Here is a 19,838-nt window from a genome sequence, read left to right as displayed (position 1 = left end):
GAACTCAGAAATCCGCCTGCCTCTGCCTCCCAAGTGCTGGGATTAAAGGCATGCGCCACCACGTCCTGCATTTTGCTAGTGTTTTCTTAAGCTTGGTGATTGCACACAGCCAGGTTCCCACAGCCCGGGCGCTTGCTGCTTGAATGGATGACGGCACAGCTAAATTGGGCGTGTTGTGTTCCAGAAGGGTATGGCCACGTTGGTTGTGTTTTGGGGGAGGGGATGATGTGTTTCCTCTGTGCGTGTGACTGTGTCTGAGAATGGTTCATTGAAGACTCTGTAGATGGTTTGCAGCTGCACGCAGTCTGACGTAGTCTCTATAGCACTTTCTACGTGTGATAGTGTGACTGTCCCCAAGTGTGTAAAACTCCAGATTTTTAAAAAGCCTATTCTCATCTCAACCAGACGGGGAGGTGTTAGCATACTTCTGTTTTAAGAAGAGTATCACAGTATATATAACAGCATGGTGTCATTTTCTAACCAACAGAGTTCTCAAAAAATGCTCAATTTTCAAGCCTGGCTAAGTAGAGAAACTCTCTGAAGAGTGAGGATCCTAAGTGAGGACATGTGGGCAGCGCTTTGTGTATTCTGGACTGCCACTAAGGATTGCAGTCTCACAAGGGTGGATCTGAATGAGAGGCTGTATCAGTCAGCCAGCACTGTGTAACAGAGCACCAGCGCCCACATTTAAACATTTGTTGCCTATTGTAGCATGCTCTCTTGGGTTAGGATACAGTTAGCAGGTCTGTTTGGGCTCTTTGGGGTTACTGGATAGGTGTTGGGCTGGGGTGATGTCGTCATGGCATCCAGGGGTAATCACTGGAGAGCCCCACCCTGAAGAGCTATAATATAACAGACAGCAAGACCTCTCCATCCACAGTATTGGTGCTGTGTGTTACAGGGTGTTAACTGACTCATACAAGCCTGAGAGCCAAATCTACCCTCATAAAACACAGATCTGAAAAGGTTTTGAAAGACCTGGATTTAGAATCACTATCATCTCTTCTTCTTCTTCTTCTTCTTCTTCTTCTTCTTCTTCTTCTTCTTCTTCTTCTTCTTCTTCTTCTTCTTCTTCTTCTTCTTCTTCTTCTTCAGATTTATTTAGTTTATTTATATGAGTACACTGTAGCTGTCTTCAGACACACCAGAAGAGGGTGTCGGATCTCATTACGGGGGGTTATAAGCCACCATGTGGTTGCTGGGAATTGAACTCGGGACCTCTGGAAGAGCAGTCAGTGCTCTAACCCACTGAGCCATCTCTCCAGCCCCCAGCCCTTCTTCTTTGGGTGCCCCGCTGATGCTGGGCCAATTTTCCATGTAGCCAGGCCGCACAATTGGGCTATTGTGTGTGACCGGAGTCCTCCAATGCTTCCAGAAATGTCTCACGATGGTGTTTTCACTTAGGAAGGGTTGCTCAAGGTGATTATTTAGAGGGAAGTTCACCAGTTAATTTATTGAACTCTACTTGCTTTAGGGGGTGAGCATACAGGAAGTTGAGATAGTGTCTCTCATAGGCTGGCCTTGAACTTGTGATATGCCTGCTTAAGCTTCCCCAGTGCTGGCTGATGCATGTGCATTCTGTGTCTCTTACGGCCATTTACCTGTGCTCTGGAGCAGGGTGAGGGGCAGGGGCGGGGTGTCTTGAGATAGGACAAAAAAGGACAGCCACCTGGATGGCGTCTTTTGGCGGTGACTTTCATTGTGATGAGCCCATAACATCCCTGAACCTCAAATGTCTCATGTGAAAAGAAAGAGGTGCTTTGGACCTCACGTGGGGAATCTCAGGCAACACATATGCTAAGGGATGTTCTACCCACGGAGCCCCAGCCCCAACCCTTCTTTGATATTAAATATATTTACATACTTATGTATATGTACATAGAGATGCAGCATACTTTTTTGGGGGGGGGATTGAGAGACAGGGTTTCTCTGTGTAGCGCTGGCTGTCCTGGAACTCACTCTGTAGACCAGGCTGGCCTTGAACTCAGAAATCCGCCTGCCTCTGCCTCCCTAGTGCTGGGATTAAAGGCGTGCGCCACCACGCCCGGCTACATTTTTTTTTTTTTTCCTGTGCGTGAGTGTTTGCCTGCATGTCTGTCTGGGCTGTATACAGTACCTGTAGCAGCCAGGAGGCATTGGGTCCCCTGGAACTGAGTTACAGTCAGTTAGCGATGTGTTGGTGCTGAGAGCCAAACTGGATCCTCTTCAGGAGCAATCAGTGCTCTGGACCACCGAGTCATCTCTCCAGCTCTGCCTGGGGCTGATCTCAAGTTCATGGCCCTGGGGCCAGGCCACTCTGTCCCTGCAGGACAAATAGCTCTCCAACATCAGTTTCTAGACCTCAGCGGGGCCCACAGTCAACTCAGCAGGCTGAATGTGAAGGACATATACACGCGCATACCAGTTCCCTGCTGCTCAAGATTAGAGTCCACAGCCTCTGGGGTGACAGGAGGCATGACAGCCTTCGTCCCTCCAGAAATCAAGGTGGCCGTCAGGATCGCATGGCACATCAAGTCCTGGAAGGCTCGGTGATGTAATTCCGAGTGTTGAAAACCTCAGACACAGACAAACTCGGATTGCCACAAATGGAGGATGGGGCAGTGTCATTGGCCTGGGCTAAGAGGGGGCCAGGAACTTTGCTCACACCCTGCTGCAGAGTCCAAGAGGAGGAGGGACCCCAGGGAACAGTGACTCTGCCATGAGAGCGCCTTTTGTGGAAGACTAGCCATGCAGAGCCAATAGCTCAGCAGGGTCAGTGGGTGACCTTGTGGAGGCTGTCCTGTGAGTTCCCAGTGCAGGCACAGGTCATCAGCCCCCCTGGACAGACCAGAGTGTGAGGGGTGACTCAGCCTGTCACCTGTCACCGTACAGTGGAGGACGGGAGCTCATGGTGGACCTACTTGTCTGAGACTAAGCAGAGTCCATTTTGGATTTTTTTTCAAGACAGGGTTTCTCTGTATAGCTCTGACTGTCCTGGAACTCGCTCTGTAGACCAGGCTGGCCTCAAACTCAGAAATCCACCTACCTCTGCCTCCTAAGTGCTGGGATGAAAGGCGTGTGCCACCACTGCCTGGCCCATTTTGAATTTTTGAGACAGGGTGTCACATAGCCCAGGATGGCCTCAAACTCACCATATAGCACAGACTGTCCCTAAATTCCTGCGTCATTCTGAGTGCAGGGGTGACAGGCAGGCGAGTGCCATCACACTGGGTGTATATGCTGCAAACGGACCCGGCTTTGGGTTTCATGAGCTGAGCATCGTGCTCTTACTGTGCATGCTCCAGCTTCAACTCCGTCCATCCATCTGTCCGTCTGTCCGTCCATCTGTCAGGGGCTCCGAACTCACTAGCAGGCCAGACTGTGTATTCTTCAGTGTCTCAGAGGAGATCCTCGTGGCTTTGGTGCTAAAGTTCCTGTTTCTCATCTCTCCTGAAGTGAAGGACCAAGTGTCACTGTGCCTTGGGGGCTGTGACAGGAGCAAACCGAAGGCCACATGTGACCTGTGGGCTCTGAGTTCTAGTCAGATCCGCGCTATTGAATACAGTGGCTCCGATGTGTTTCTGTTTGCTTCCAATGCTAAGGTTTGAACCCAGGGCCGCATGCGTGCCAGGCAAGCACTCTACCATCTCAGGAGACAGAGGCAGAGGCAGGAGGATCTCTGTGTTGTGGAGTTCAACCTGGTCTACATAGTGAGTTCTAGGACAGCCAGGGCTACAGAGTGAGATCCTTTCTCGGAGGAGACTGAACTGAACTTGAGTCATCAGACTTGGCAGCAAGCTCCTTTACGTACTGAACCCTCTCGCTGGCCCCTTCCACTTTTCATTTCTGACACAAAGGCTGGATCTGAACTCTCTGTGTGCTGAGGCTAGCCTTGGGCTTGTCACTCTCTTATTTAAGAAGCTGGGGTTCCCAGTCTGCCTCATTCGGCTTATTTATTGTAACTAGCTTTGTTTTTATTTTTAAACAAAGTCTTGCTATGTTGGCCAAGCTGACCTCATACTCCCAGCAATCCTCCTGCCTCAGCCTCCCTACTCCTCCATGCTAAGATTATAGGCTTGCATGGCCACCATTCCAGAAGCTTCTTTCTTTCAATAATTCTGATTGTCTCTGGTTTTCTAGCCCTTTCCACCCGTAAAGCGGCTGCTGACTTTCAGTTCAGCCCCAGCTGCACACTGTACGCTGTACAAGGCCCTGGAGTCAGGCTCGTGCGTGAGGGCACCGTGCCGTCCCCAGCCACCCTCAGTGTTCTGGAAGCTTCCTCCAGCACAGCCCTCTTGCATGGGGGACCATCTCCCCTACCTGTCTCCTCCATGGGCCCACCCCTCTCTAATTTGCATATTCTGTTTTTAGTATCATCTCTGGATTTTATGTAATAGTGTCGTTAGGAGGCTGTCATGGGAACCAAAGGCTCCTGTTTCAAAGCCTCCTCTGGAAGCATGGCTTCTTTCTCTATTTCTTTTTAAATGAATCCAACATTTTGGGATAGATGGAGAATACGCTAATTGAGGAGCCCAGGGCAGAGGTGGTTCCATGACTCAGGTGTTAGGATGGCCGGTCCCTTGATGTCCCCCTGATCCAAGGTCATAGCCTGAGGCAGGCGTGTGCTAAGGAGGCTTGAGTGGAGGTTTCAGAAATATCTGCTCTCTGGGAGCTCCCCAATATTCTCCAGTACTGACCTTGAACCCCAGAACTACAGTAGGACACCAAAGGGAACACAGGATTGGTGGGAGCCCAGAGCTACAGCCACCTTGATGATAAGCCAGTGTGTGTGTGTGTGTGTGTGTGTGTGTGATGTGTATGTGTATGTGTGTGTGGTGTGTGTATTTGTGATGTGTGGTGTATGTGTATGCTTATGTGTGGTGTGATCTGTGATGTATGTTTTTGTGTGTGATGTGTGGTGTGTGTGGTGTGTGGTGTAGGTGTGTGTGTATGTGTGGTGTAATCTGTGGTATATGTGTGTGTGTGATGTGTGTTTATGTGTGGTGTGTGTGTGGTATGTGATGTGTGTGTGTATGTGTGGTGTGTGTGATGTGTGTGTGTGCAATGTGGTGTGTGTGATGTGTGTCATGTGTATGTGTGGTGTGTGATGTGTGTGTATGTGTGGTGTGTGTGTGTGTGATTTGTGTGTATGTGTGGTGTGTATGTGATATGTGTTGTATAATGTGGTATGTGTGTGATGTGTGTTATGTGTGTGTCATGTGTATGTGTGATATGTGTGTATGTGTGGCTTGTGTGTGATGTGTGTGTGTGCGATGTGGTGTGTGTGTGATGTGTGTTATGTGTGTGTGTCATGTGTATGTGGTGTATGTGGGGTGTGTGTGTGTGTGTGTGTGTGTGTGTGTGTGTGTGTGAGTGTTCACCATCAGGCATCTTTGCAAGGTGACTGTGAGTCCCCGCGTGCCTCTTCCTTTGGACACAGCTTCTCTGTATTCAGTCATCCCCCGTTTCTGCAGTACATCTGCTCAGGCCTTGGTGAGTGCCTGGGTCAGAGGACGACTTGTGGGGTCAATTCTCCCTCCACCATGTGGGTCCCAGAGATTGATCTGGGTCATCTCTCAGGCTTGGTGCCTGAGCTACCAGCAAGGTGTCTGTCTCCACACACCAGTCACTGTGGGTGACTCTTCCCTCTGCATTCTGTGCCATGTCACACCAGAGGAGCTCCTGTCAGGGAGTGAGTGCAAGCCAGGGACTTGCCTAGCACTCGCAGGGTCCGGGCCGCTGCCATCCTGTGTGCCTGGTACCCCAGGCGGCCACAGGCACAAGGTGGGGACAGGAATGTTCAGGAACGAATGGATAGCTGGCCACCGTGGACATGTCATCCCAGTGCTCTGGGAGCTGAAGCAGGAGGATTCAACCCGACCACAGTGCCTGCAAGAAACATAAAATACTTTGAATGGTCCTTGAGTTCAACTGTCCTGTCCTGACCACTCAGGGCTGTGACACAGCCAGCTCTGCCCCCCCCTCCAACCTGTCACCCAGCACCCTGGTCCCTGGTGCTTCAATGCTCCCTTGCCTGCACCCCGCACCCCATCCAGAGTGGAACAGTCACCCTCTGCTCCCTGCCTTGGCAATCAGTGTTCCTGGGTGACATATTTAGATGGTTGCTATGGTGACGATGTTGACAGCTTCATGTGGCACAAAAGAAGGGCCCCGCTTTGCTATATCTAGCCTGCAGGAGACCGGTGCCTGAGCCACGTGCCCATGTCAGTGTGGGAAGGGAAGGGGGCTCAGACAGCCCATCCCACCCACTCGCTCCCTGCGGAGGAGCTGCGACCTGCTGGAGAGGTATGCCTGTCACCTTGAGAGATGTGCAGGGAAGAACAGTCTCACCTGAGGGTGACTGTGTCTTCCAGGGGACACTGAGCCATGTCTGGGGACACGTGGCATATGGGGTTGGGGGCTTCTGTTGAGCATCTTCAGGGTTCAGAGCACCCACTGAAGATGACCCAGGACCGTGTGCACAGCGCCCCTGGGTTAATCATTTGGAAAGCCGAGAGTCCTAGTTTCAGTTCCTGTTGTCTCTGTGACACAAGCAACTTAAGGGACGGAGGGGGTTTCCTCTGGCCACAGTTCTGATGTCCATCCTGGCGGGGAGGGTGTGACTGCGAGGAAGTGGGCGTGGCGGCGGGAAGTGGGCGGGGTTCTCAGTCACGAAGCAGAGAGAGGTCATCCATAACTCAGCTTATGCGCTCCTGCTTCCTCAGACCAGGACCCAGGCTGTGTGACGGCCTCACCACAGTCAGGGTGGGTCCCACGTCAGTCAACAATGTGTAGACTTCCTCTCAGATGGGCTTGTTTCCTTGTTGATTCACTGTCACCGTCAAGGTGGCACTGAGGCAGGAAGATAACAGACTAGCTTGGACTGCATAGTGGGACCCCGGTTCCAATAAACCAACAGATGCGTGATCGATGGGCCTTCCTACAAATGAACAGTTATGTGCGTTTCTCTAAGACAGCCTATTCCCAGGGTGCACTGGGCAGAGCTTTTTGTTCGTTGTTTTGAGACAGGATTTCTCTGTGTAGCCCTGACAGTCCTGGAACTCGCTCTGTAGACCAGAGGTCCTCCTGCTTCTCCCTCCTGAGTCCTGGGATTAAAAGTGTGCGGCACCGCTGCCACCACCACCCGGCTCAGTTCGAGTCTTTCAAGCACCTTTTCCATTTAGGTATTACTGTTGGTTGACGGGAAGATAAAATTTGGGGCCATGGCTGTTGGGACTTAAATCAGCTAACAATGTACTCAATTTCTTTCTTCTTTCTTTCTTTCTTTCTTTCTTTCTTTCTTTCTTTCTTTCTTTCTTTTTTTTAATGGGTCTGACTGGGACTGGTGGCAATGCACAGTGTTTAAAAGCACATGTTCACTGCGTGGTGGTGGCACACGCCTGCCTTTAATCCCAGCACTTGGGAGGCAGAGGCAGGTGGATTTTTTAATTCAAGGCCAGCCTGGTCTACAAAGTGATTTCCAGGACAGCCTGGGCTACACAGAGAAACCCTGTCTCAAAAAACAAAAAAACAAACAAACACACATGTTCTTGCTTCTGGACTGGAGTTTGGGGCCTGGGTCCCACAAGGATCCCTGCTCTGTGTGACCTCTTTCACCGGGGCTCTGAGGCCCCCTTCTGTACTTTGAGGGCGCTGCATGCACTTGGCCAGTATATGCACATGGCTGTGCGTGAGCATCTGTTTGTAAGTTTTCTCATGGTCACCTCCTCATGACTGTGCCCGCTCAGTGTCCACAACGGGACCTGGGTGATGTCGGGGACACGCGTGGCTGTTACCCTAGGCGAGGAGTGTGTGGATGTCCTGGATGCTGTGGCCAGGGTGTCCACCCTGGAGATGCACTGTAGATCCGGTCTGGAGGATGGAGGGCTGAGAGGAGTGTGTCAGTGTCGCTGCGGGGTGTCTTCTCATGCCCCCTCCAGCAGCCCTCATTCGTCAAAGCGATACTCTCCTGCCCACTGCAGACAAGAGGGGAAGGGGTAACGAGTCAGAGCCTCGGGAACAAGGAAGGTTGTCAGTCCGGTGTCATCCTCAGGGAGGCCAAGGGGACCTGGAGTCCTCTGAGACTGATGAGAATGAGCGTGGCCAAGGGAGACGCCCCCCGAAGGTTCTAGAAGAGGCCAGAGCCAAGGGATCCAGGGCACCAGGGCAGCTTTGCGACGCCGCGACGCGCAGCGTGTCTTGGGACATGCGGGAGTTCTTGGCAGAGTGAACGCTGCTCCATGCCCCACGGGGAGCCAGGCCGAGGCCAGGGCGCCTAGCGGGGATCCCGAGTTAATTATTTAGGAAATAGTCTCTGCTCAGCATAGGCACCAGCGCACACCCAGTGTGCACAAGCGGTGTCGCTCCGGGGACCCCAGCTTCTGAAATAAATTCCCTGTCCACACAGCATGCACCCCAGTTCCTTCTAGATGACGCTGTCCAGTCTGTGTCTGAGCACGTGTGCCTGCGGAACAGCTGGATGGCAGGCACCCAGGTCCCTTCCGTAGTGTTATTTTATAGAGGCCGCCATCCAAAGCCACTTTATCTCACGTAATCTGGACTTCTAACCACTCAGGGGGCATGTTACTCCAGCTTTGGCTTTTCATCACCCATCCAGTCCAGTCGCTGCCTGGGCTAGCCTCGGAGGCGGAAGGTTCCGCCTGCAGCGATGCTGCCACCTGCAGGCGGTGACCGGGATCACAGCCGCCTGCGACACTCGGGAAAGGTGGAGCGCTCTCCCAGAATGCACCAGGCCCGGAGTAACCCCAGCACCACACAGGCACCATAGCGAGGACAAAAAAAAATAAAAAATAAAAAATAAAAAATGCAGGTGCATAGCCCAGCTTGTAATCTCAGCACCGAAGAAGAAGCTAAGGCAGGAGGATTGTTAGTCAGAGCTACATAGTAAAATCTTGTCTCAATAAAATAAAAATAAAATAAGGGCTGGCTAAAGGGCTCAGCAGATGAAAGGGTCTTGCTGTCAAGCCTGAGGTCATGAGTTTGAGTGTCAGAATCACCACACCCTCTTCGATGGACCGATAGATAGACAAATAAATGTACAAAAAACAAACAAACAGGAAAACAGTGTCGGGGATACAGGGATTTGGAGAAATAAACCCATAAGCGTCTTTCCCTATGAATCAGGTTGGGCATATGCAGCATTTATTTTGCTCCTACTGTATACAATGTATACAAAGTGCTTTGTAGAAATGACCTGGTTCAAATCCTCAAAGAGTCTGTGAGTGCTGAGCCTGCCTGTGGCTGGGAATCTTCACCCGTGTCCCACAAGAGTGGCAGGAGAGGCATACTGTGAACCTGAGCCAAGTGCCAGCCTTCTGACTCGGCAGCCCCAAGATGGACAGTCCTCTGCCTCTATTCCCCTGATCCTCTCTCCAGTTCTGCAGACAAATGTCTCATACTCACCCACTCCCACCCGCGATTTCCCTTTCAAATGCGCGGGAGCTTAATTATGAATTCCGCCTCGTCCTTTTAGCAAATTGCTGTTCCCAGCAAGCCGCCCACGCGGGAACCGAAGCCCACAGTTTGTCGGGACCTCAGGAGCAGCTGGCTGAGGGTTCCTGTCGCTGCCTGAGTGGGTCGTGACCTCCCATCCACACAGACCCAGACACCCGCTTGGCACCCTGACCTGTGGTGCCAAATTAATGGACAGTGTTTCTCTTCCAGGGTGTGAAGGCTTCCTATTGGAACCTCAGTGCTGGGACGGTGGGACTCGGTGCAGGTAGGTGCTGTGCTCGGTGCTTTGCGCGCGGCATTTAAGACTGGGTGGGAAAGGGGCATCAAGGTAGCTGTGGGGGCGTTGGGCTGACCAGGATCGTGCAGAGGTCATGCAGGATGGGGTCTGGATGCCTGGCAACTCGGCATGGATGTTCTGAGGGAGGCTATGGTGCTGTGTGGGGTGACCTCGACTTCAGACAGGGTCAGGGTGCAAACGTCATAGCCATGGAGTCAACCTCTCAGCTGTCGTGGTTCCACCCCAAGATGCTTTGGTCCCGCATCTCATTTCCCACAACCTGTTTTGCGCACCCCGTTCCCCACATCCCATGTTTCCTGCACCCCATTTCCTGAACCCATGGGTTGAACCTCCTTCTTAGACCTAAGAGCTGGAAGGGTTCGGTGGTGATGTGCCTTTGAGATTTGGCTTTGTTTTCTGGGTCTGTGAGGAAACCTGCAAGATTGATACTTGTAGAGAAAGAAAGTTTCGTTCTGACTACCAGTCCGGCTGAAGTCTTGCTAGGTTAGTCTGTGCCTGTGTCAAAGCGCCCAAGGCTGCAGCTGCTCTAGGAGGGAAAAATAGTTGCTGAGGCTCAGGCTCCAGTATGAGCTGCATCGTCTTAATCTGATTCCTGTGACTGTTACAAACCACCTCAGGCTGGAGCCATTATAAAGTAAAAATTTGTTCAGAAGGGAGGAGGGCAGTGTGGCTGGAAGATCACTTGGCAACAGACTGAGGCGGGGCCTGGGCTGTTATTGTTTTGTTTTGAGACAGTGTCTCATTATGTAGTCCAGGCTGGCCTGGAGCTTGCAGAACTCCTCTCGCCTCTGCCTCTTGAATGCCATGCCAGGGTGTGTGCCACTACCAGGCACAGCCTTCCTTGATCTGTGGCCACAAATTCTCTCTTGGAGACCCTTGAGTGTTAGAATTAAACAAATGCCCACCATGGGGCTCAAGAAATGGCTCAGTGGCTACAGCACCAGCTGTTCCCGTAGAAGGCCCAGGTTCAAGTTCCAGCACCCACACAGGGGCTTCCAATTCTCTATGACTCCAGCTCGGGAGGAGACAGGACAACCCCTTCTGGGTGCTTCAGGTACTGCACACATATGCAGGGACACACATTCCATTGAAGACATAAAAAAGTATAAGTGTTCTTACCTCTGTATGTCTGTCCAATATTAAGAGTATATTAGAAGCCATGTCTGCACTACTTGAGTGTGCGGCTCACACTGCCAGAACATAACCACGCAAGGGCTTGGGAATTGGGCACAGTCACGTGCTCCTATCTCCCAGCACTTGGAAGTGGAAGCAGGAGGATCAGGGGTTCAAGGTCATCCGCAGCTTCAAAGGGAACTAGAATTGAGACCAGCCTGGGCCACCTTCCTCTCTAAAAAAAATAAAATAAGGGGCTGGTGAGATGGCTCAGTGGGTAAGAGCACCCGATCACTCTTCCGAAGGTCTGGAGTTCAAATCCCAGCAACCACATGGTGGCTCACAACCATCCGTAACAAGATCTGACGCCCTCTTCTGGAGTGTCTGAAGACAGCTACAGTGTACTTACATATAATAAATAAATAAATCTTTAAAAAATAAAAAATAAATAAAATAAAGTAAAATTTAAAAGGTTAGGGCTGGAGAGATGGCTCAGCGGGTAAGAGCACTGACTGCTCTTCCAAAGGTCCTGAGTTCAAATCCCGGCAACCACATGGTGGCTCACAACCACCCATAATGAGACCTGATGCCCTCTTCTGGCGTGGCTGAAGACAGCTACAGTGTATCTATGTATAATAATAAATAAAATCTTTTTAAAAAATTTAGAAGGTCAGCTGAGCATGGTGACACACGCCTTTAGTCCCAGCCCTCGGGAGGCAGAGGAAGGAGGATTTCTGTGAGTTTGAGGCTAGCCTGGCCTACCCAGTGAACTCTTATCTCAAAAAAAACCAAAACATTAAATTTGGCTTTTATGTTGTCAGGGTACCCCATCAGGGCACATCATGGCAGGCATGGCTGGGGAGCCCCTCATGTGGGGCAGACATGAGGCTGTGGGTGGCACTTAGGGTTCAGTGTGCCCCACAGAGAAGCCTCCAGGGCTGAGGCCCTGACCTTGGGGACTTACCAAGGATCTCCTGCTATGAGGACTTTTCTGTGGCAGAAGAAGCAGTCTTTCAGGAGCGCCCCACAGAGTGGGCTGCAAGGTAACTCCTGAATTTTTTTTATTCTTTCTGTCTTTTTTTTGTTGTTGTTGTTTTTTGTTTTTTTGAGACAGGGTTTCTCTGTGTAGCCCTGGCTGTCCTGGAACTCACTCTGTAGACCAGGCTGGCCTCGAACTCAGAAATCCGCCTGCTTCTCCCTCCTGGGTGCTAGGATTAAAGGTGTATGCCACCACTGCCCGGCCTTTTTGATTTTTTGAGACAGGGTTTCTGTGTAGTCCCGGCTGTCCTGGAACTTGCTCTGTAGCTCAGGCTGGCCTTTCAATTCAGAGCTCTTCCTGCCTCTGCCTCCTGAGTGCTGGGATTAAGGTGTGCACAACCACACCCAGGATCTTTAATTTTTTTTTATTTTAATTTTATGTGCATTGCTGTTTTGACTACACTTGTGTTTGAGTGAGGGTGTCTGGTCCCCTGGAACTGGATTTATGGGTGTTTGTGAGCTGACACGTGGTTACTGGGAACTAACCAAGATACACTGTGAGAGTAGCTGGTGCTCTAACCATGGAGCTGTCAGTTCACTCCAGTGTCGGCACTTTGAAAAATAACTACATGTACTTGTGTTGGCACGTGCGCATGTCCTGGAGCAAGAATGGAAATTTACGGGACAATTTACAGGAGCCTGGCTTCTCCTTTCCCGATGGGAAGTCGAACTCAGGTTTCCCGGCTTGCTGAGCCATCTCCCTCGTCATTTCGTGCAAGTTTGGCCGGATAGCAAACGGGATGTCTGCTATTACCACATGTGGGCACTAGGGGGCACGAGAGATCCGTGCGTTTCTGCACCGCAGCACGCAAGGGAGGCGTCAACGGGTTGTGTATCTCAAACAAAGCTTGGAAAAGGAAAGGTGGAGGCTGACTCTGCCATCCACGATCCTGGAGTGACAATCACCACTCCATGTGCCCCCCGACCCCATGGACAAAACGAAGCTCGAGAACATGTGGCAGGGGGTGGGTGGGAAGCTCCTGTCACAATGTTGGTGTACACAGCTCAGCACCCTGCAGACACAGGGACGACAGGAGAAAACAGCATGGCAGAGGGCCAAAGAACCGCACGGGAACCCTTCTCCATAAACCCTTGATGATCGGGGAATCCACGTGAGCTCAGAGCCCTGGAGCAGCCCCAGCACAAGGTTTTTCTTCAAGTTCTCATTTTTCTTGCAATCTGGGGACATTTCTGCTGGGAACATGACTGGTGCCTTTGGTCAGGAGCCGCCCTGGTGCAGGTGTCTCGATCTCTGGCTTCCAGCTAGAGCTGGCTTACACACACACACACACACACACCCTTGGCTGCTCACCCTCCGGGTCTGTCCCAGGTGTGTTACAATTGTGCTGTTATCAGGTCTCTGTGGACAGGCTGTCCTGGGAACACGCTACCGAGATGCAGGTCTGTGGTGCTTGGCTCACAAGGTCACAGCAGCTGCCAGAACACCAAACATGCCCAGCGCTTTGTCACAGTGTGTTCACATTGTGTCTCACCAGGAGTGTCTCCTGATGTGACCCATGGTGCCTAGATTCTTCTCCTTGCACAGTCTGCAGCTCAGAAGTCCAGAAACTTCTCAGAGCCTTGAGGACTTCGAGTGTGACATTTCCTCTGAGCCAGCAAGATGTGTTAGTGTGAACCTACCCTATGCTTCAGGGGATCCTAGGTGACATCTAGGGACATGTGCAGCTGTCACTCTGGGAGTGCTTCTGGCATGGGGGTGGAGACTGCAGAGGCTGTAGGGTCAAGGACATCCCACAGAGGACAACTTTGAGCAGCATCTCCAGCACCTGGGGACACCGATGCTTAAACATCTGCTGGAGTAGAATATGTCACCGGGGCAGGGAACTGACTCTCTTTTCCCTCATGGCTTAGTGTGTGGGTTTCTATGTAAGCAGGATCTCAGTGGGAGCAGGTGGTTGGGTGGCACAGAGTCTCCAGGGTCCCTGGGAAGCCCTGAGCCAGGGCATCTGTGCTGCGGACAAGCTATCCCTTTTGCCCATCAGAGTTGGTGGAGACTATTGCACGGACACAGACCCTGACCAAGAATGACCCAGCCCCAAACACCCACAGTGCCCCGGCCATGGAGCAAGAGGCGTCTTTGTTGTTTGAGAATCTGTTTCCTGTAGCCTAGGCAAGCTTCAGAAACTCTTTATGTGGCTAATGATGACATCGGGCTCCTGATCCTCCGGTCTGCACCTCCTGAGAGCCCAGGGCTTCATGAATGCCAGGCAACTGAGCTACAAGTACCCCACCAACCAAGCTACAAGCACCCCATTGACTGAGCTGCACCCCCCTCAAGATAACAGTCTTTATTTTCGTTTTTGTTTGTTTGTTTGTTTGTTTGTTTGTTTTTTCTAGACAGGGTTTCTCTGTGTAGCCCTGGCTGTCCTGGAACTCACTTTGTAGACCAGGCTAGCCTCGAACTCAGAAATCCGCCTGCCTCTGCCTCCCGAGTGCTGGGATTAAAGGCGTGCGCCACCATGCCCAGCTTGTCTTTATTTCTACAATGCCCTCTGGTCCCCTTCTGAGCCCCAGCAAGCAGCTCACTCCTTGAAACCCCACGCACCCGATTTACCATTTGAAGATGAGATCCAGAGAATTCTGCACAGAAAGAGCAGAAGTTTCCTCTGCAGCAGATGCTGTTGCTAAGCAGCCACCTGAAGCATCAGCTTCCCCCAGAGTGGTGCTGATGCAGGGATAGGTCATTCTTGGATTTGCTGGGCCCCAGCCTCTGTCGACTCAGTGCACATGGGGGTGACAGTCATGTATGATGATGTGTCAGGGGTGGTAGAGATACAGGGGAGTCAGCAGAGGCTAGATACAGCTCACCTGCAGTGGGTGGAAGGCATCCCACGACACCCCAGGTCCACGCCAGTGTCTGCAGAGCTGGCCCCTTGCCTTGATTTAAGATTATCCTTATTGGTGTGTGGGAGGGGGCATGCAGCAAGGACAGAGGCCAGAAGGGGCGTCGGGTCCCCTGGAGCTGGAGTCCTAGGTAGTTGGGAGTAGCCATGTGGGAACATCTGCAAAAGCAGGCAGGGCTCTTACCCCCTCACGCATCTATCTCCCCAGCCAAGAACCCCGGCTTGGGTTTCTCACACTACTGCCTCTTGGGTTTAGTTCACAGTAGCTGCTGGGTTCTCACCTGGATAACACACCTGGTTGCATCCGTCCTGATGTGCCACCAACCTCTTACCCTCCCCTCATTGCCCGTGGCTCAGGGACACTTACACTCCAGACACCTGAGCACAGACAGCCCAGCCTGCAACCTGCATAGGTGTCTGCTCCATCCCAGTGTGTGTGCAAGTGTGTGTGTGTACATGTGTGTATGCATGTGTGTGTGTGTGTGTGTGTGCATGTGTATGTGTGCCTGCATGCGTGCATGTGCTTGTGTTTGTCGGGGGCTATATATGTGCTGGGCCTCTGTCCCCCAAGTGCCTGATTTTTATCCCAAGTTATCCATGAAAGAGGAATTCTCATTATGAGCTGGGGGTGAGGAGGTGGCTCAGTGTGTGGAGTCTTTGCTGGCTAGGCTGGTATGAAGACGTGAGTTCAAATCTCCAGCATGAATGTAAAAGGCTGGCTGCAGCTAGAGCCTGTGGTGGTCCCAGCCAGTGCTGGAGAGGTGGAGGCAGGAGGGTGCCTGGGATCCTGGCCAGACGGCCCAGCTTAACAGATGAGCCCCAGGCTCGCTGAGACCCTGACTCAAGGAGCAACTTGAAGTTGCCAGCTGAAGTGAAGGAGAGAGGCTTGGACAGGAGCAAGCCTGCTGTGCTAAGGACAGTGGATGGAGCCCCTGGGCAGCATGCCTGCCACACCCCAAGGAGGGGTAAAGATTTCATGAGGCTTCCCTGGCTGAGTCAGCTGTGAGCCTCCTGGTATGCCACATGCTGTCCCCGTCGCTCTGACACATTGTGCTGAATCAGAACTGTGCTGAGCACACAGTCCCCATGACCTGGGAGCCCAGGAGCCCAGCGGCAGCAGGAGGGATAGAGGACAAGGTAGAGGTGGCCGTGAAGTCAGAGAATCTGGCTTTGCTCAGACCAGGTGGCACGGTGACTCCTGGTTGTGCCTGGTTTGTGGGACCCACTTAGTCTCAAGGGTAGAATGTCTTGGACCCTGCAGGCTGCTGAGCTAGGTGCTCGACCAGTGTGTTAGCTACACCGTCCCTAGAAGTCCTTCTGGAGTCCCCTTGTATGAAGAGTCAACCTGGGTCAGACCACAGAGCTTTAGGGTGACTTTCCTAGAGAAAGTGGCATTAATATTCTGGTCCTGATTGGGATTGTTGGGAGCCATAGAAGATTCTATGTTAGAGGAATATTAGAAACTGAAAAGCTGAAAGAAGCGGAGGCTCAGTGTGGTTAAAGGGTGACCTTGTCCTAGATCCTCAGATTACTGGGGACAGAACGTGCCCTCCCTTAGCCCTGACCTGTGGGAACATCGAGTCACCTTGAACTCACAGGTGTTGGCTAAGCTTTCTGGCTAATGCGGTAAGGTGAGGGATGTGGGGCGCTTAATCAGAAACCAGGATCCATGTTTCTTATTTTATTTTATTTTATTTTATTTTTTTCAAGACAGAGTTTGTGTAGCCCTGGCTGTCCTGGAATAGCTCTAGACCAGGCTGGCTTCGAACTCACAGAAATCCACCTGCCTCTGCCTCCCAAATGGTGGGATTAAAGGTGTGTGTCAGCACCACAGGGCTTCATGTTTCTCTTTTTAAATCTTTTTTTAGATTGATTTATTTATGATTGTATACATCGGTCTGCCTGCATATATGTCTGTAGGCCAGAAGAGGGCACCAGATCTCATTATAGGTGGTTGCTGGGAAATGAACTCAGGACCTCTGAAAGCGTAGCTGGTGCTCTTAACCTCTGAGCCATCTCTGAGCCATCTCTCCAGCCACACGTTTCTCTCTTTAAATCCATGGTAATACACACAAAGCATAAAATGTCTCGTGCACACCGTGTCTTAGCCCAGGAGCTCAAAGCTCATCCATAACGCTGTGTCAGCTCCCACTGTCCTCTCTGGATCGTTCAATTTTCCCGGCACCGAAGCTTCGTCCTCATCTCACAGGACTCTGTCTTCTCCTGCATCTTGTCCCTGGGTCTGAGGACTCCCAGGGCATCTTGGGAGTGGATCCCAGGTGTGTTGCTGTGTGTCCGGTTCCTGCTGCTGAGCTTCGTGTCCTTGAGGGCCCTCCATGAACAAGTGTCATGTGGCTTTTTTTTTTTTTTTTCTCATGACCAAGGAGTCTGGTGGGGATGGACTGTGTCTGTTGATGGACACTTTTGGCTCTGCTTTCTGGCTTCCAGGAAGCACGTTGCTATGGAGACGCAACCAGCTGTGCAAGCCCCTATTCCCAGGGCCCTTGCAGATCACCTCCTTGCTCATCTCGATACCTGTGCCCCCAGACACTGGACCCTGTGTGAGGGTGGCAGAGCCTGAGAATACATCGGTAGACCAAGCTGCTGCTTGCCGCCCCCACCGGCCCTCACAGCTGTGTGAGGAGCAGTGAACTTCACACTTCAGAAGCTGCACCTGGCGTGTGAAGCCACAGATGCACGTGTAGCCAGGGACCCGGTGCCCAGGCCCGGCTCCCGGCTCTCAGCTCCCCTTCCCGAAACCAGTGTTCCCTAAGTATGTTTGGTTCCGCCGTTCCGCATGCTCAATTCTCTCTCTCTCTCTCTCTCTCTCTCTCTCTCTCTCATTCTCTCATTCTCTCTCTCTGGCACAGATAAGGTTGAACTCTTGATCCCCCTGCCTTGTTGGGATGGCAAGCTCCAGCTGATGTGCCTGCTTTAAGCACTTGGGGTGGAAGCCAGGGCCATGTGATTGCTAGAGCAACCTCTACCCACAGTGCACGGCCCTGGGCAGAGTATGCACTTGGGAGGAATGGGTCCAGCTCCACTGTGAGTTCACGTTATGGTGTGTGGAGTTAAAGATCAATAAAGCGATTTTAAAGAAATGAAACTCAATCTCTGGGCACAGTTCCTATAGAACTTCACTCCCATCCCATCTCTGTGCTCAGGATCTCCCCACCTCCTCCTCTGTGGATGCTCTATGACCACAGACCTGAGCCAACCTCAGCCCCATCAGGACAGCCTCAGCTGTGGGAACTACTCAAGCCACCAGATCAACAGGATGTCAAAAAAAATTTTTTTGAGAAAATGATGCAAATTAGAGAGACGTGGGTGGGACTCGGAGGGCAGAGCACCTTTCAGGCAGGCTTCACTCCAACGCCACAAGAATCAGGGCACAGGGGAGGTCAGCTCAGAGTCATCCTCTGCTGAATGGGGAGTTCAAATCCAGCCTGGGCCACATGAGACCCTGTCTCAAAAGAAAACCATATGGCCAGAGGTTCTCACAGTGACTGGACTTCTTAGTCTGTGTGGACAGCCACCTGGGAGCCCAGGGCCCCCTACTGCAGCACCTAGCTGTGTGCATAGCAGGGTTCCTTGCTGAAACTTGGCAACCTTCCTGGCTGCACCTGTAACTTTAGGTAACCTCAAGCCCGACTCCTGATTTCTCTCCCCCTCCTCCTTCTCAGTGGATAGAGTGCTCTACTAGCATGCACGAGGCCCTGGGTTCTGTCCCCAGAGCCATGCAAACTGTTGTCCCAGCACTTGGGAGGTTGGAGGCAGGAAGGTTAACCTCAACTACATGAGACCCTGTATCAGAAGTGCACAAACGGCCGGGCGTGGTGGCGCACGCCTTTAATCCCAGCACTTGGGAGGCAAAGGCAGGTGGATTTCTGAGTTCGAGGCCAACCTGGTCTACAGAGTGAGTTCCAGGACAGCCAGGGCTATACAGAGAAACCCTGTCCTTAAAAAAAAAAAAAAAAAAGAAGTGCCCAAACGGAATTGGGTAGTAGTGGTGGTGCATGCCTTTGGGAGGCAGAGGCAGGCAGTTCTCTGAGTTCAAGTCCAGCCTGGTCTACAGAGTGATTCTAGGACAGCCAGGAACTTAACGGCTCAAGAAACCAAAAGCAAAGTCGGGTATGGTGGCGCATGCCTTTAATCCCAGCACTTGGGAGGCAGAGGCAGGCGGATTTTTGAGGTCTATAGAGTGAGTTCCAGGATAGCCAGGGCTACACAGAGAAACCCTGTCTCGAAAAACCAAAAAAAAAAACCAAAAAACAAAAAACAAAAAAAAAAGAAACCAAAAGCAAAAGGGGGAGAAGGAGGAGGAGGAGGAAGGAGAAGGAGAAGGAGAAGGAGAAGGAGAAGGAGAAGGAGAAGGAGAAGGAGAAGGAGAAGAAGAAACAGACACACAGATGGGCTTTGGTTCTGAGATCTCAGAGGGGTCAGGTCCTGAGAAGCATGGCTTGATCTTTAGGAGATATGTGAAGTGACTGTGAGCCACAGATTTTCTTAGGGAGAATGGAATCCTCTAGCCAAAGGGGTTAATTCAGTTTGGGGGGATTGTGGGTGATGTCTGGACACACGTGTGGCTGTCCCACAAAGGCGCTCTTTGCAGGATAATTGTGATCAGTGTTGAATCCAAAGGTGATGTGTGGACGTGGCCACCAGGGGGCAGCACACCCCGCCGCTGGCCTTGCTCCCATCGGGTCCCTGCAGCCTGAGTCCCACAGTCTAGACGCTGGCTGGGCGGAATTCCTCTCTCCTGAAGTCAGCCTTGTCGTCCCTCCCCAGCCTGCTGTCTGGCCATGCGTTGGCTCAGGAGGTCTGGGGGAGCCCTTGGGGAGACTTCAGGACAGGGGAGCCCCACCTTCTGCAAGTTCCTGTGTGACAGGAGGGGACTAGGCTAGGTGGACTCTCAGGCTCCCTCACCGGCCACAGGGCTGGGGACAGGCTGAGTTTCTGTCCTGACTTCAGTTTTACTGTTTAGAAGCAGGTGTCTGTGGGCGCCCTAGCCAGACAGAAACCAAGCCTGGGAGACAAACCTCACAGCTACCTTGGGGCCTGGCCCGTGCAAA

The 19,838-nt window shown here is 52.0% G+C and overlaps 1 protein-coding gene across 2 annotated transcripts in view; it reads left to right on the top strand.

Moving 5' to 3' along the window:
* Gng7 (G protein subunit gamma 7) overlaps positions 1-19,838 on the top strand; it is a 62,503-nt gene that overhangs the window by 7,863 nt on the left and 34,802 nt on the right. Inside the window, exons 1-2 of one of the 2 annotated variants that reach the window (XM_029542380.1) lie at positions 6,186-6,285; positions 9,664-9,718. The gene's annotated coding sequence lies outside the window, so the exon portion shown is untranslated. Of the gene's footprint in view, positions 1-6,185; positions 6,286-9,663; positions 9,719-19,838 lie in introns of those variants that run through there. The other variant, XM_021205597.2, reaches the window with a different exon arrangement.

The sequence above is a fragment of the Mus pahari genome, chromosome 9, assembly GCF_900095145.1.
Source record: "Mus pahari chromosome 9, PAHARI_EIJ_v1.1, whole genome shotgun sequence".
Lineage (NCBI taxonomy): Eukaryota > Metazoa > Chordata > Mammalia > Rodentia > Muridae > Mus > Mus pahari.
This window is presented reverse-complemented; position numbering and strand designations above follow the sequence as displayed.